This window comes from Bidens hawaiensis, unplaced genomic scaffold (assembly GCF_021521415.1).
Source record: "Bidens hawaiensis isolate Kalapana, Puna unplaced genomic scaffold, B.hawaiensis_p1.1 tig00051330_1, whole genome shotgun sequence".
Lineage (NCBI taxonomy): Eukaryota > Viridiplantae > Streptophyta > Magnoliopsida > Asterales > Asteraceae > Bidens > Bidens hawaiensis.
The window spans coordinates 1-15,545 of NW_027499195.1; the positions used below are offsets into that span (position 1 = coordinate 1).

Consider the following 15,545-nt stretch of genomic DNA (forward strand, 5'->3'; position numbering starts at 1 on the left):
TCAGGAGTGAGGCTTTATGGCCTGCACATGGCTAAGAAGCTTCTTATTTATGATTTTTAGGTATAGATAGAAACTTCCAAGATTTGATTTGTACATAATGTATCTTCTTTCATATTCTTACTTTTTAGTGTTTAAGGATTAAGACTATAATTTTATGTATAAAATAAACATTATACAATATAACATCATATATCGACACCTCGTGTACGTAAATTTCTTGAATCAACATGCTAAGCACCTAAACTTAGAGGCTCAAAAATTGTATTTCTCGATGCAACTATACATCAAACACAACATTTACAGCTTGGAATAAAGCAGGCAGAAGCCAAAGATTCAAAATAGCCGAAGTTATAGACAAAAACCACGACAAAAAAGCCATCACAGCTGACACTTGATAACTGCTGCACACTTTCTTGCCACACATGAAAACCACCACTACCGGGTGAAATAATGAAATCAGCCACGCTAGCCGTTGAGCACGCAGCCGCTAGTGACAGCAATGATAAGACCTGCCATCGTTTTCAACTTGTTTCATCAGAGATTAACTTTTAAGAAAATCATAAAACATAGTCGATTTGACAAAGGCATCGACTTTTATATCTAAATAATAAATATCTTTAAAACCAATTAATCAAAAAAACGCCAAAAAAGCAAAGTCGCGTAAGGAGAATATAACTTAGCTGACACAAAAATCATTGTGTAAAGTGTTGGCTATATCTTAGCAGGCAGCTAAAAGCCTAAAAGAGGCCACTAATATATTATATCTTTTTTTTACCGTTACCTAATATATATTTAGCCCCCTTTTTTATGCCCCATAAGATATAGCGAGTTATTTTTATTATTAGCTATAAAAATATATGTGAACCTGTTGTACTTTTGAAATACGAAAAGTTTTGTTAATTGTTTTGGCTAAATTACCAATTTTGTAGATTATCCCTAGTTCTTTTATCTTTATATTTTATTAAAGGGATTACTCCATAAAATAGTAACCAACTTTTAAAGTTGTTTCAATCAGGTCACTGATAAAAACTTTTGTTCCAATCAGATCATTGAACTTTCATTTTTGTTCAAATCCTAGATATTTTACCTGAATAGCAGGTAATGCAGGTTATTTTAATTTTTCAATGTTTTTACTTTGCATAATAACTTTTAAAGCTTGCGAAAATTAATAAAAATGCGAAATATAATTTTAAAATTCTGAAAATTTGCAAAAAAAAGTTCGGAAAATTGAGGTTCGGGTTAGAACGGGTCAAGGTTGGAACGGGTCAAAACGGGTTTCGGGTCAGTTTTTTTTTGAACCAACGAATCAGCGCGTTTTCAACCACGTATCCAGCTCGTTTTGACAGCAAAAGCTCGTTTAAATGATTTTTTTCAGCACTTAACAGCTCGTTTAAGTGATTTTTCAGTTCGTTTCAGCACCTACAGCTAATTATAACGATATTTCAGTTCGTTTTACCACGTAACAGCTCGTTTAAGCGATTTTTCAGTTCGTTTCAGCATCTAACAGCTCGTTTAAGCAATATTTCAGTTCGTTTCAGCACCTAACAGTTCGCTTAAGCGATTTTTCAGTTCGTTTCAGCACCTAACAGCTCGTTTAAGCGATTTTTTAGTTCGTTTCAGCACCTAACAGCTAGTTTAAGCGGTTTTTCAGTTCGTTTTGGCACCTAACAGCTCGTTTAAGCGGTTTTTCAGTTCGTTTCAGCATCTAACAGTTCGTTTAAGCGATATTTCAGTTCGTTTCAGCAGCGAACAGCCCGTTTAAGCGATTTTTCAGTTCGTTTCAGCACCTTGCTCGTTATAAGCGATTTTTTAGTTTGTTTCAGCACCTAACAGCTCGTTTAAGCGATTTTCAGTTTGTTTTAGCACCTAACAGCTCGTTTAAGCGGTTTTTTCAGTTCGTTTCAGCACCTAACAGCTCGTTTCAGTACCTAATCGCCTAAACGAGCTGTTAGGTGCTGAAACAAACTGAAAAATCGCTTAAACGAGCTGTTAAGTGCTGAAAAAATCACTTAAAAGAGCTATTACGTGCTGAAACGAACTGAAATATCGTTTAAACGAGCTGTTACGTGCTGAAACGAACTGAAATATCGTTTAAACGAGCTGTTACGTGCTGAAACGAACTGAAATATCGTTTAAACGAGCTGTTACGTGCTGAAACGATCTGAAATATCGTTTATAACGAGCTGTTAGGTGCTGATACGAACTAAAAAATTGCTTAAACGAGCTGTTAAGTGCTGAAAAAATCTCTTAAACGAGCTTTTGCTGTTAAAACGAGCTGTAACGTGTTGAAAACACGCTGATTCGTTGGTTAAAAGAAAAAAGAAAAACTGACCCGAAACTCGTTTTGCCCCGTTCCAACCTTGACCCGTCTAACCCGAACCTCAATTTTCCGAACTTTTTTTGCAAATTTTCGGAATTTTAAAATTATATTTCGCATTTTTATTAATTTTCGCAACCTTAAAAGTTATTATGCAAAGTAAAAACATTGAAAATTAAAAATAACCTGTATTACCTGCAATTTAGGTAAAATATCTATGATTGAAACAAAAATGAAAGTTCAATGACCTGATTGGAACAAAAGTTTTTATCAGTGACCTGATTGGAACAACTTTTAAAGTTGGTTACTATTCTATGGGGTATTCCTTTATTAAAATCAGTAAAAAGAAGGTACCCAATCTCCTATAACGATGATAGTCACCATTTGCACTTGACGAGATCGACGTTTGACAAACACCGAGGATGCATCCACCATCGCCATTGTCAAACCCCATGGAATCGTTAACCCTTGTATTGTCACCAAAAAACTGAAACAAAACGATCGCATAAATAATAAATAATAATCATGCACTTTATAAAGCAAACTAAATTCATAACAATTAATTAAATTATTACCAGAAAGATGTATAAGCGTAGAACTCAACACCGACACATAAAAAGAAGTGAAGCAACGGAGAACACGATTTGTCCCAATCTTAGAACCAAGCTCCCGCATGTTCCGATGGAACCTGCGACTTCTACTTCCATTGTTTTGTTATTTGAATAAATAAAAAATAATTTAGAATGGTGATAGTAGTGATTGAATTTGGGGATCTGTCGTTGGTCATGAGTCATGACGTTATGCGATCGTTTCTTAAATTCAATGCATGTTTGGTTTTGGCTTGTGTGTTTGGGAGATACAAGGTATTCATTACGAAAGCGACCACGGTAACGTTTGACTTCTTTTCCTTTCCTTTTTAGGTGTTCAAATATGTTAAATTATTCAAATCCAAATACAAGATAAATATATAATTTTTTTATCATATTTAGAGAAAATTAATAATAATATAAATTGTTGTAGCAAAAACCCTGTTATTCGAGGGTTTAGATAGATGTGATACGCTCTTTTTATATGAGAAGATTTTCTACCATGTCTGACAGAATGTATTATGATTAGTAAGAATGTATTATGATTAGTAGTAGGATGCTACTTTATTTTGATACACTTGAGTCTCTTATGAAGAGCTAGGATAGTTAAACCTCCACTAATGGTGAGTGTCACACATCACTCTCAGGGGCGCAATGTGTTGGTTTACATAATTTATCACCTAGAACATATGTTTGACTTAATACAGCTAAAGTGTAATCATAATTTACAATTCCAAATCTTATATTTGTTCAAGAATTGTCCTATATAAACCAAAATTTTAAACTATTCGAATGTCATAAACTTTCTCCTTAGAATCGTTGTCGACGTCTTTTAACTCGTTTCTCTTTTGCCTTGCTATTAGAGGTCATAAATTCAAGAGTTTTCAACTAACAATTCCCCAAAAATACATCTTGTAAAATGTAAGCCTTAATGACTATCATGCAAACAATTTAAACAAGACACATCCACAAAGCTTTGAAAAAATACTGTTTTGCATATATTTTAGTCCTAAAGCAAGTAATAAAATAAACAGGAATTATTCGTGAAAACTCACCAAATCTGTATCGGGTATTTGCTATGCTACCTGTTTAACACGTCTCCTGATTCTCACCAAACGTGTTAAGAGGCTGAGAACATGGAACTATATCACAACATTCATTATAATTATTCTTGATAATATACAAGCAAGAAAACGTTAACAGCTCTCGATAGTCAAAAGTAACAACAAACAACAAATACATAGATGCTAAAAAGTATAAACCGAGCATCTATCACTCCAGTTGCGCATACCAAACCCCTTGGATTTTCACATCCTTTGGAGCCTTGGCTCCAAGATCAGTGTCTGAGGGCTGAATGCTCTCAAACACCCCGATCACCTCCCCAGTGTCAGGCTTACTGGAGGTGACACTCAAAGTGATCTTTCCAGTACCTGATTGAGTGTTCTTTATATTTTCTTTAAGAAGCTCCTCTTCGTCTCCTCTCCCGCCAGCTGGTAGAGCGACCGCATTGTCATAACCAGTGGACCCACCTCGGCCCTTTGGGTCAAGAAACGAAGACCCTCGGTAAGACGGCACTAGAAACTCCCCACCAAAGCTCTCAGGCTTACCCGTTGCCACTAGTTGTTTCACGGTGAACAAGAATGGCACGCGTTCGCCTCCCGGAAGCTGAACGGTCACAGCAGCATAATCGATTCCGTCTTTTTCCTCAAACTTGATGGTTCCATCTGGGGATACTTCTAACGGGCCCTCGATCTCATCAAGGGTATAGGTCAAACGGGTCATGAGTTTCGTCTTTTGGAACTCGGGTGCAGAGTTCTTGGCTATACCCTCGGCTTTGACCGTGAAAGATGTTGGCTCCAAACAGAACTTTTTAGCGTTGTATTTGCCTGGTTTGATGGCGAATCCGTCAACCCCACCTTCGATGGTCGGGCACTGGTTAGCGGTTCCGGTTCCTTTGACTTCCAAGTATGTCTTGCTTTGAATTTCATCAAAAGTTAGCCTTTTTGGTGATCCCTCTGCACTTGCTCCCTGATTGTATAGTTTAAACAAAACATATACTAAGTTATATATTGTAATCAAATCTTATAAACAAGATATGGGCTAGCTAGTCTATTAACACTGCTAGTTTACACTCATATGCTTAGGCAAAACAACAAACAGTTGGCGTGCAGTGATTAATATTCAACAAACAGAATCAAACTATCAATATTAAGATCAATATATGTCCCTAGATTAGCTTTAATAAAGTGTTATGCAGTGAAACACACACGCTCACTTACTCAGGCAATTCAACAAACAGCTATAACGCTAAAATCACAGTCAGGCAAATCATCAAACAGTTGGCATGCAAATATCAATAACATGAAAAACCTTACCGAAACAACAAGAGCAGAAGTGGCAAGAGCAAAACCGGCAATTTTGGCAGCATCAGTGCACTTGTGAGCAAACTCCTTAAGATCCGACTGAAGAGAGCAAGAGACTCTGGCTCCAGTGGACTCCACACCAAAGGCCTAGCAAATGCTGGGTGAAGAGTTGAGCTGTAAGCGGCCGGAAACACCGAGTTTTGTGGGTGTCATGAATGTTGCTGCTGCTGCTGCTTGTAAGGAGGCTGCCATTGTTGGTTAACCAAAACCCACAAATTGGGTTTGAAGTTGGAAGGAGAGTGATGATTTGTATGGTGATGAAGATTTTGTTGATAATCAGATAGGATAAGGTGTTTTTTTATTGGTTGTTGTCATTTTACACGTGGCAATTTGGTTTTTTAGGATCAGAATACTTGGCTATCATTTTACACACCGGGAGGGAAGGTCTTTTGACATGTAAAATGTAAACCACAAATTTGCTAGTCCAATGTCCATTATTATTTTTCACATATTCTGAAAAGTAATGCTAGCATTATTGTTCACATATTTACAAAAATAACTAATCTGTTTTTCAACAATTTCTACAATAATGAATAAATACCAAATAAGTTATATGTTACAATCGATTTTAAGGTTTACAATTTAGAAATGAGGGTTTAACACAAGATCGTTTAGCGATCAAGGACCAAACAAAACCGGTAATATATCATACTAGACTGACATTGTATACATGTAAAAAATAGTATAACAAATATTAAGAGGATTTTAGACCCTTGGGTTTTGGCATGTTATGGTCAGTCTAGCCTTGTGAGCTAGACCAAGAATCCGAGACTAACATACTGAACTAAAGTGTTGACATAAGTTTTATAATTATGGGATATTTCTTATTCAAAGAGATTAATTCTAAGAAGAAACCACTCCAAGATTAAAGTCGATAGCATGTATCATTCGAACTAGAGTGTGAGTGATTTGATTTTGTTATGGCTAATCTAGTATCCTGTTAAAACATAATTTGATAAAATTTTATTCCAACGCTACTAGACATTTTAGATCCTAAAATTAAAATATAAAACATCAAACAAAAACACACAATCCATCACAAACAAATATATTTTAGATTATTAGTTTGCTAAAAAGATGTGACATCTTACAATAAAATGAAAATTGGATTTTAATAATTCAAACTATGACTTGGTAGCCTATTATAATACATACTTACAATGTGATTAATGATAATCATAACTTTTATTTTTGTTGCCAAAACCAGTATTATGTATTTGACCCTCTATTTACATATTATCATCACAAGAGAAACAATTATCATCTCAAGAGAAATCAAGTGAAATTTAAGTACAAATATATGATGATTATGCTATCGGGATTGTTAAAAACAAAAAAAGAAGTAAAGTTTAGAGTTAATATTGATCAAAATATAAGTAATGATTATAATCCGGTAAATAGGTTATAGTTAGTATTAATAAAATCCAATTTGCTAATAAAATAATAGTTATAGTTATCAGAAATCTTTATGTTAAGTGAATTAAATATTGAGGTATAATTGCATTAGTATATAAAAGCAAACTAGCAATGGAAATTGAATAAAAGTTATTTGCGAAAGAGATATGAACCAACACAAGATAATATTAGTGGTGTATTATTACAACTAGCTTTGGAACCCTGTGTGATTTTATATGTTGTAATTGTATTTTTAATTGGAATAACGAATTCTAATATAACATGATCAGATATTTCATTATGAATGACATAAAATATTGTAATTAGCATGAATAAAACATGCTTTTCTATTATAGTTTCAAAATAGATGAATGAAAAACTCAATGGATCCATAAAGGTTTAATAAAGGAACCAAGGATACACTTGTTATTTGTTCATAACTTCTTCTTTATCATTTTAAACCTAAAAATCTTGTTTATTGAATTTTATCATATTCATCTTCTACATTCAAAGTGTATATTTAAGTAAAAAAAGGGTATATTTGATTTGCTAAATATATAATTTTTTGATTATATTGACATAAATACTTGCACATTTTTAATTCCTATAATTTAGGTAGATATATCTTAATACATTTATATAAAATATTTTTTAATTATAAATAGAAGAAAATTTTTGGTGGGAAATTTAGACTAGGAGTTAATATCCAAGTGGCATGTGCACTCACTTATTTTCTTTTATTAAAATATGTACATGTAGATGTCCCAAGGAAGACTAAGGTTCTGTTTGTTTTTGTTTAAAATGTCTGCAACGAGCTTATGTATGTGGGTGCGCAAACATAAGCTTCTGAAGACATTTTGTTTTGTTTTTTTTTTTAAATTTGAAAAATGCTTTTATGGTCTTAAAAAAATAAGCTAATATCCAACTTTTTCAAACTTCTTCACACTCTACAAACACACACTATCCCCCACCACCCCCCCCATCGTCCGCCGTCAACATGTCCACTACCACCGCCGCCTACCACCACTACCCACCACCCATCGTCCGCCACCACCACAGTCCATCACCACCACCATCCATCATCGGCCACCACCCTTGTCCACTACCACCACTGTCTACCACCACCACCGTCATTTATTACTGTCACACCCCAACTTAGGGGCTAGACGTGTGACCAATAGTTGGTACATGTGTTTGTAAATATATCAGAGTTTAAGTTTGTAAAGCGGAAGTTATGATTAAAATATTAATATATTCCAAAAGACGGGAATTAAACACCCGTTAGTTTGTTACAAAAGAGTTAAAGTTATACACCAAAATTTACAATATTTTAATATTAAAACTTCATGAGCCATCAGATCGTCAAACGGCTAGACTCAACTCCAAACGTTTAATCTTGGTTACCTGTAAAGCAGTTTATAAAATACGTCAGCAACACATGCGGGTGAGCATGCTGACGCTAAAACATTTATTAAAACCTTTAGTTCATACTCGAAACAATCAGCGGCCCTCTAGACCGGAGTACCGATTATATTACATTAGTCCATCCATCACAACCCTATAGACTAGCTCAATGAGATGGGGACCTGGTACCACGCATGGTGGAGTATGCCTACCTTCTGCCCACATATGTAAGGATCCAAACACAAGTAGAACTAGCCCAATTTCTAGCAGATTCTAAAGTTTTAGGGATACATTATCCCATGTAAACTTTGGTTTCTGGGTAAATGACTCGCTTAAAGAGTTTTAAAGTTATCAGCGTATTCACCTTTGTTTTGATCAACGCTTTCACTGATTTTGTTTTGAAGTTACCTCGGACCTATAGTACGAGAATAACCAAGTATAAATACTAGATCAATGATCAAGCTTTAGACCTTTAGTCTATTTGCATAATCATTACCTTGATAATTATTTCTTTATACTTGGACCTTTAGTCCAAAACATTCATTAATAAAACACTACGTTTCTTCTTCATGAAGAAACGTATATACTAAGTTTCTTATTTGTTAAGAAACATTATAAAATCTTTATATTTATAAAGAAATAATATTTTATCTATACCCTTGTCTTATAAAACTGTATTTCACCCTTTTATCTTATCAAGGTATAGACTATACCCCCGACTAGTGTCTAAGCCATTTATAATAAAATAATCGGACAATATCCCTACCTTGTATAACTAGCTTATAGGAAATGCCTAAGCTTGACGTGGGAATCACTTCTACTTGTCGGCGGGTAATCGAGAATACAAACAAACAAAGCTTCAACACTTTCACGTACTTCGAGAAACAAATTGTCGGAACGTCGGGACCGTAGCACGTAGTTCGAGATAATGATTTGTGATGCGATATTTGGGATGCTTAAAGCAGAGCTAGGCACCCCTATTTATAGGGCTGAGATTGTGACCCAGCGATGGGTAGAAAAAGGAATCCATCGCGTATCGCGATGGATTTGTTATCCGCCTCTGAATATAATATTCCATCGCGTATCGCGATGGAACTTTAGTTTGGCTATCGCGTATCGCGCCGCCGCCCACTAGGTTTGATTGGTCACCTAGTAAACCTGCCACATGTCACCACGTGGCTGGCCACGTGTCACGATTACTTCGCCTGACCCAAAAGGTTAGGCGATCGCGTATCACGACACCGCCCATCCTGGGGCACTGTGATGTACCCATTGCGTATCGCGATGGGTTATTCCTTTGATCCATCACGTATGGCGATGGGTATTGAAATCAAGAATTTTCATTTTAGTCCTTTAACTTTCATATCTTGTCATTTCCTAGTCTCGCTTCCACTTTCCGAAAATAATAAGGCGGCTTGCGGGTATGCAAGCGTACAAAATGCAAAGTGCGTCATCAAAGCACCACATGGCGCCCAATGCCATTGCCGTCGCCTTCGCCATCGTCCTCGTCCTAGCCTGAGCCCGTGCACGTCGGTTTCTCCGTACCCTCCGCTATGACCACTTGGTGCATGCTAAGCATAAAAGAATATTACTTTGGAAACTCTATCTCTTATAAAAAGTTTCCAAATTTATCCCACTTTTCATGTGGGATGGAATTTATCTTCCTTATTTATACCCATGAAAAGGAATTCCATTTTCTTCCTCCTTTCCTTTCCATGTGGGATGGAATAATTTCATTTTCTTCCTCCTTTCCTTTCCATGTGGGATGGAATAATTCCATTTTCTTTCTCCATATATATTATTTCTTTACCATATTTATTATTAAATTATTTTTGGCTCATTTTATTTTCAAAGTTGGCATTTTAACCTAAAAATAAATATGGTATTTTTCAAGATGTTACAATTACCACTATCACCGTCCACCACCACCACCCACTACCACAGTTTGTACACCACTACCTATTATTTTATCAGTCTACAAACGTTAAAAAACAAACAGTGTTCTTCTTGCAGACTATAGATGTTTGATCCACATCTTCTTCTAAAGATGTCTGCAGATGTGGTCCGCAGACTGCAAATGCATCTGAAAAAACAAGCATCACCTTAATAGATTGTCATTGGTAGTTATTGAGAACAAGATGCAAGAGGGTATGGATTATAAATGTCACATCTCAACCTACGACAGAACATGCCGGGGCGCGACGATATTGTATCATAGCTCAGAAGACACTAAGGTCGTGTCTGCTTTTTCTGAAAAGCTCTTCCTAGCCTCTTATGTCTGCGTCGCGCAGACCACTCGCAGACATTTCCCTCTGCAGACTGTTTGTTTTTCCGAAGACGTTTTATTAAAAAACGTCTGCGCGCCCACTTCCCGGTGTAGATACGGTCCGACCACTTCTTGTCTCTTCTCACACCCTAATCTCATCTCCTCTCATCTCCTCTCCTTTCCTCTATCAAACCCAGCCACCTCCACCTACCCGCCGCCTCTGCCACCTCCTCTACCTACCGTTGTCTCCTGCTCCACCTACCCCAGCCGACAGCCTCCTCCACCTACCTACCGTTGCCGCCTCCTCCACCTCCCCCTAGCTGCCTCCACATCTCCTCTCCTTTCTTGTTCTGGGTCGTTGAGTTCAGGGGTTTTAAGGTTGTCGGATGATGGGTTTTGGGATTTATCGGGTTTGGATGACATGGCAGTAATCGGTGGTGGTGGTGGTGGTGGTAGTGGTGATGGTGGTGCCTTTGGTTTAGGGTTTAATTATTGGATTAAGGAAGAAGGTAATTGGAAACCCCCTTCTATGTGGAAGAATTATTATTAGTTTTTTGTTCAATTGTTTGTTTGTATATTGTTCAATTGTTATTTATTTATTTTTTGTAGAAATTGATTTGTAGAAACTGATTTAGCAGTCCGCAGACGTTAAAAAACAAACAGTCTTTTTCTTGCAGACGGCAGAGGTTTGGTCCACATCTTCTGCTACAGATGTCTGCAGATGTAGTCCGCAAACTGCAGACATATTACCTCTTAAAAAACAAACAACACCTAAGTAAAAATACAAGTGTCAATATCTAAATTATTCATTCATATATAAAGTTTCAAAAGCACAAACACTGTCTTAAAAGAAATACCGTTACAAATAAATATTCGAAACATAAATAAACTTAAAATAAAGGTGTTCTTCATTCATCATAGCAACCTAAGGTATCATATAAACTTCAATACTTGTTTCTACCAATAAAGTTACATGCGTCATGCGTCAAAATATATATATTTGTCAACATAAAGTTGAGCAACTAAATCACACGTTTTGTTTATATATAATATTGAAAATGACAATTCGTTGCGATAATATGAAATACTACAACTAGCATAACAGTAATAAATAAAGGCATTTTCCCTCGTCCCAACGGGTCGAGTTACTTCGGCGACGTATGATTATACTAATGAGGATGTGAATGAGGATGAGATACCAACAACCATAACTCAAAAATAAACATATAGTCACATTCGCACGTATAACCAATTGAGTAATATCATATACACTTAAATAGCGGAATTGTAGTGAAAATCATAAAGTTTAACTTGTGAACGCATAATGCCCTACAAATATAAAAACGATAAAAAGGGGGATGCGAATTTACTTACATTATAGAGTAGAATAAGTGAAGATGTGACTGCGATAGAAATTTAATAAAATGCGATCTAGCTCCTCATGATACGTCGACGAAAGGCCCTATTTGTTAATGATAATATAAAAATAATAAACATAGTGGATTACAATTATAAGACTTATGACGGATCTTGGGTTTCGATGAGGTTATTAATATATAATTAGTCTTATTATCATATTAATATGGTTGTTGTGATTATTGGTGTTAGTATTATTAATATTATTATTGTTGTTAATATTATTATTAATATTTAATTATCATAATTATTGATTTGCATTTAAGTTTGATAAGTAGAATAAATAACATTATATATTAACGGAAAAGTTAAACGAAATATTTTGAATATCTAATATATATATACATATACACACACACTCAAATTTAAAATTTAAACAAACATATATACATAAATATGAAAAGAAATGAGTTGTTTCGGGGTTCGGTTTATCAAAACGATGTTTATTTAATGTTGTATAAACATAAAAAATTGATTAAAATAATTAAAACCTAAAAACCGGGTTTCTTGAGACTTAGAGGCTCGGTTTTGACAAAAATAACATTTATTAAATGATATTGATAAGTAATTTAATTATAATAAAGAAAAAGTAATTTAAAAAAATAACAAAAATCGTGTCCAAGGGGCTCGAACCCGCGCCTGGACTAGTTCCAAAGGCTTATCCACACACGCACCGGCCATCAGGCCGGTGTGTTAATTTGTGAATATAACAGATTGAAAAATGATATATATTGTATGTTCAAAACCCAATTTAACCATAAATCCTAGATCATTAAATCGATTCAAACGTTTAAGGTTTGTTAAAATTGATATAGGGTTAATGTTCTTGGGTTAAAACCGATCTCAAAGCATGTTTTAATTACTATTATGGTGATGAATTGATGGGGAACGAAGAACAAACAAACTCAGCTCTGTCTTGATCTCAAAACGGGTATTGACGACAGGTGTGATGAAATAAAGTTAGGGTTTAGACGCGTCTGGTAGTAAGGATGGTGTGGTTTTGTTTAGTTGAATTATGGCTGCGTTTATATTGTGTTTTAGGGACGGCTAGGCCGCGGTTTGTTTTAATCGCGATTATGAATCAGTTAGTTGTCCTAGTTAATCAATTACCATGTATAAATTGTCGGTAGCCGCGTGTTTTAGGTTGCCAACGATTTGATTCAATCAATTTGTCTGAAAATTGAGGAACAATCAATGGGGGGGGGGGGGGCTATGGCCGTCGGTAGTGAAGGAGAAAGAGGAGGGAAACAATATTTTTTTTATTTATAAATTGGTCCTTGATCCATGATGTTGGATGCAAAAGTGGATAAGTTGTTAGTTTGGTGTTGATTTTGCATATTTTTCATAGTTATTAAAAATTATATAAAGAGAAATAAATAAAAAAATACTAAACAAATGAGGAACTTTGTTGATAAAATACCCGAAGCCGAACCCATGCCGGGTAATGATTACAAATACGAAAGAAAACAAAACCCCAAAATGTTACAATAACAAGTTGATCGAGGCCGTTACTCACAAAAATGTTAGACGAGTCTAAAGATTTGTGTAATCAAATAATTATTTAAAATATATCATTTTGATACAATAGTATTGTTTTGTTCATCAATATTACATTTATCAATTTATCACTTTCTTATGATTTATATAGTGTATTTACGTTAAATTTTTTGGAGGCCATTTTTATAACTCGTGCAAGGCCTATGAAAGCCCTCGAGCTCTCAGGGACGGCCCTGGACTTATACACTCGCAAAACCTAAATTTTTCAAACACCTTATAACTTGTAAGTTCTAAGGAGGTAAAATAAAGAATCCCAAACACCCCTAATTACTCAACCAATGTCAAAACAAACCTATGGCAATAAGTAGTAAAGTTAACCTTACAATAAGAATCATTTTAGTTACATAATGATTATGCGAGGGAATTTGATTTAATGAACGTAAATAGAGATGATTAAGAGTATTCTTAATCCATTATTTAAATTATGTTCTCTGTTTTTTAGAGATTGTTAAAAGTGGTTTTAAGAGTAGGAGAGAGAAAATGTTACCGTTCTTGGTTAAATTTGAAGAAACACACAGTTCATCTTTATAATTTTTTAATGTTTTTTGAAGTGATTGTGAGTGAAGAAGAGAAAAAATATAATAATAAAAATATAAACATAATATTATTTAATTAAAAATGAGAGAGAAAAGATAACATTTTTTGTGTAATTATATAAATGGAGAGAGAGAATAGTCCAAAAATACTATAATATGTCAAGGTTTGAGTTTAGGAATTCAAGGGTTGACAAGATAATTCAAGATCTAGCCAATCCTACAGCCAAATGTGAGTGATTTATATCCTATTTTTAGAACACATATATAGAACTTGGAATGTGAACAATCACCTTGGTTATTGTATGATATGGACTTGAACACTTATAAAGCTATAGGCATAGATGTGCACAAGTTGAGTTTTTTTAATACCTAATTTCGGGTATGAATGAGTATTAGAAAATCAGGCATTGAGAAAAAATCGGGTAGGGTATTGAGGAGAAATACTCAATCCTATGTATCCGGGTAGAGTATGATCTGGTTCGAGTATAACCGGATATGTGTCCGGGTACGATCGGGTATTAATACCCGGTTTTGAATTTGTAATTTTTTATACATATTTAAATTTCGTTTAAAAATTAAATTTGCTTTGTAATTTACAAAAATAATTAAAATATATTAAAAACCATAAATACACTTTAAGTACAAATATTTACTTTATAATATGCATTCTAAAAAAACTTAATCATAAAAGTGACGTAAACATAAAAATATACTATAAAAACTCATGTATTATTTCGAGTATTAAAATGTTCGTATCGGGTATAACCGGGGATGGGTTTAGAGTATGACCGGTTCCGGGTATTTACGGGTATAAATCGGGTACGGATATTGAGCTCATACCCTATCCAGGGTCTGACCGGTTCGGGTATAGAATAACCGGGTATAAAAAAAATGGATTTCGGTATATTTTTCGGGTCCGGTTTCGGATACGGTTTTTTTACCTCTATAGAAGCCTATAATGAATGTAAGATAAGTGAAAATGATCCATGTGTGTTGAGATTTTAAGTCTACTTAAATGGGATAACCAGTGTAGTTTCTAACAAAAAAGCCCACAAGAGTAAGCCTATTTACTGGCCCATATTAATATATAAAGCCCATAGCTTAACGATGCCCTAAAAGATGCTTTCGTCACTATATATATATGAACGCTAACAGCAGCAGCAATTATCTATCTGGTTGAATAAAGTAAAGTTAAGTGTTATTTTATTTTTATTGTTCTTTTTTATTTTTATATTTATTCCTACCCAGTTGGTGTTTCTCGATGACGAACAATTCATGATGACGAGTCTGATTATCCATTCTTATAAAAATCATGACGACAAAACGAGGCATTTGTCCGAGAGAATATCTAGATGTTTCTTTGTTTTTGTTTTTTGATTTGATTTTTCTTGTTGCTGATTTTTTGTTTTCTGGTTGTGAATTTTAACGTTTTTTATCGGCTGGGATGATGATGGATTATTTTTGACAATGTCTTCTGAAGCACTTATATTGCAAAGTGATTGAAGAATTATCCTCCTACTCATTCTGAGTGCCATAAACCTTTTCTTTTGATTTTCGTTTGTGTTTTTAATTTTTAGATTCAATCGATTCAATTTGTTAAAGATTGAATATATTATTTTATGTATTTTTATATCTATGAGATTC

At 34.6% G+C, this 15,545-nt stretch overlaps 1 non-coding gene and 2 pseudogenes across 3 annotated transcripts; 1 reads left to right on the top strand and 2 right to left on the bottom strand.

Moving 5' to 3' along the window:
* Positions 1-211: 211 nt before the first annotated feature.
* LOC143598978 (CASP-like protein 5C1) lies at positions 212-3,024 on the bottom strand (annotated as a pseudogene). Its single transcript, XR_013147221.1, has 3 exons — positions 2,893-3,024; positions 2,672-2,804; positions 212-509 (listed from the first exon to the last, which is right to left on the bottom strand). The product of XR_013147221.1 is annotated as a CASP-like protein 5C1 (transcript).
* Positions 3,025-4,049: 1,025 nt separating this feature from the next.
* Positions 4,050-5,519, bottom strand: LOC143598980 (oxygen-evolving enhancer protein 1, chloroplastic-like; annotated as a pseudogene). The gene is made up of 2 exons (XR_013147222.1): positions 5,280-5,519; positions 4,050-4,932 (listed from the first exon to the last, which is right to left on the bottom strand). The product of XR_013147222.1 is annotated as an oxygen-evolving enhancer protein 1, chloroplastic-like (transcript).
* Positions 5,520-15,157: 9,638 nt separating this feature from the next.
* LOC143598982 (small nucleolar RNA SNOR75) lies at positions 15,158-15,246 on the top strand. The gene has a single exon (XR_013147223.1). It is a non-coding gene; the product is annotated as a small nucleolar RNA SNOR75 (small nucleolar RNA).
* Positions 15,247-15,545: the final 299 nt, after the last annotated feature.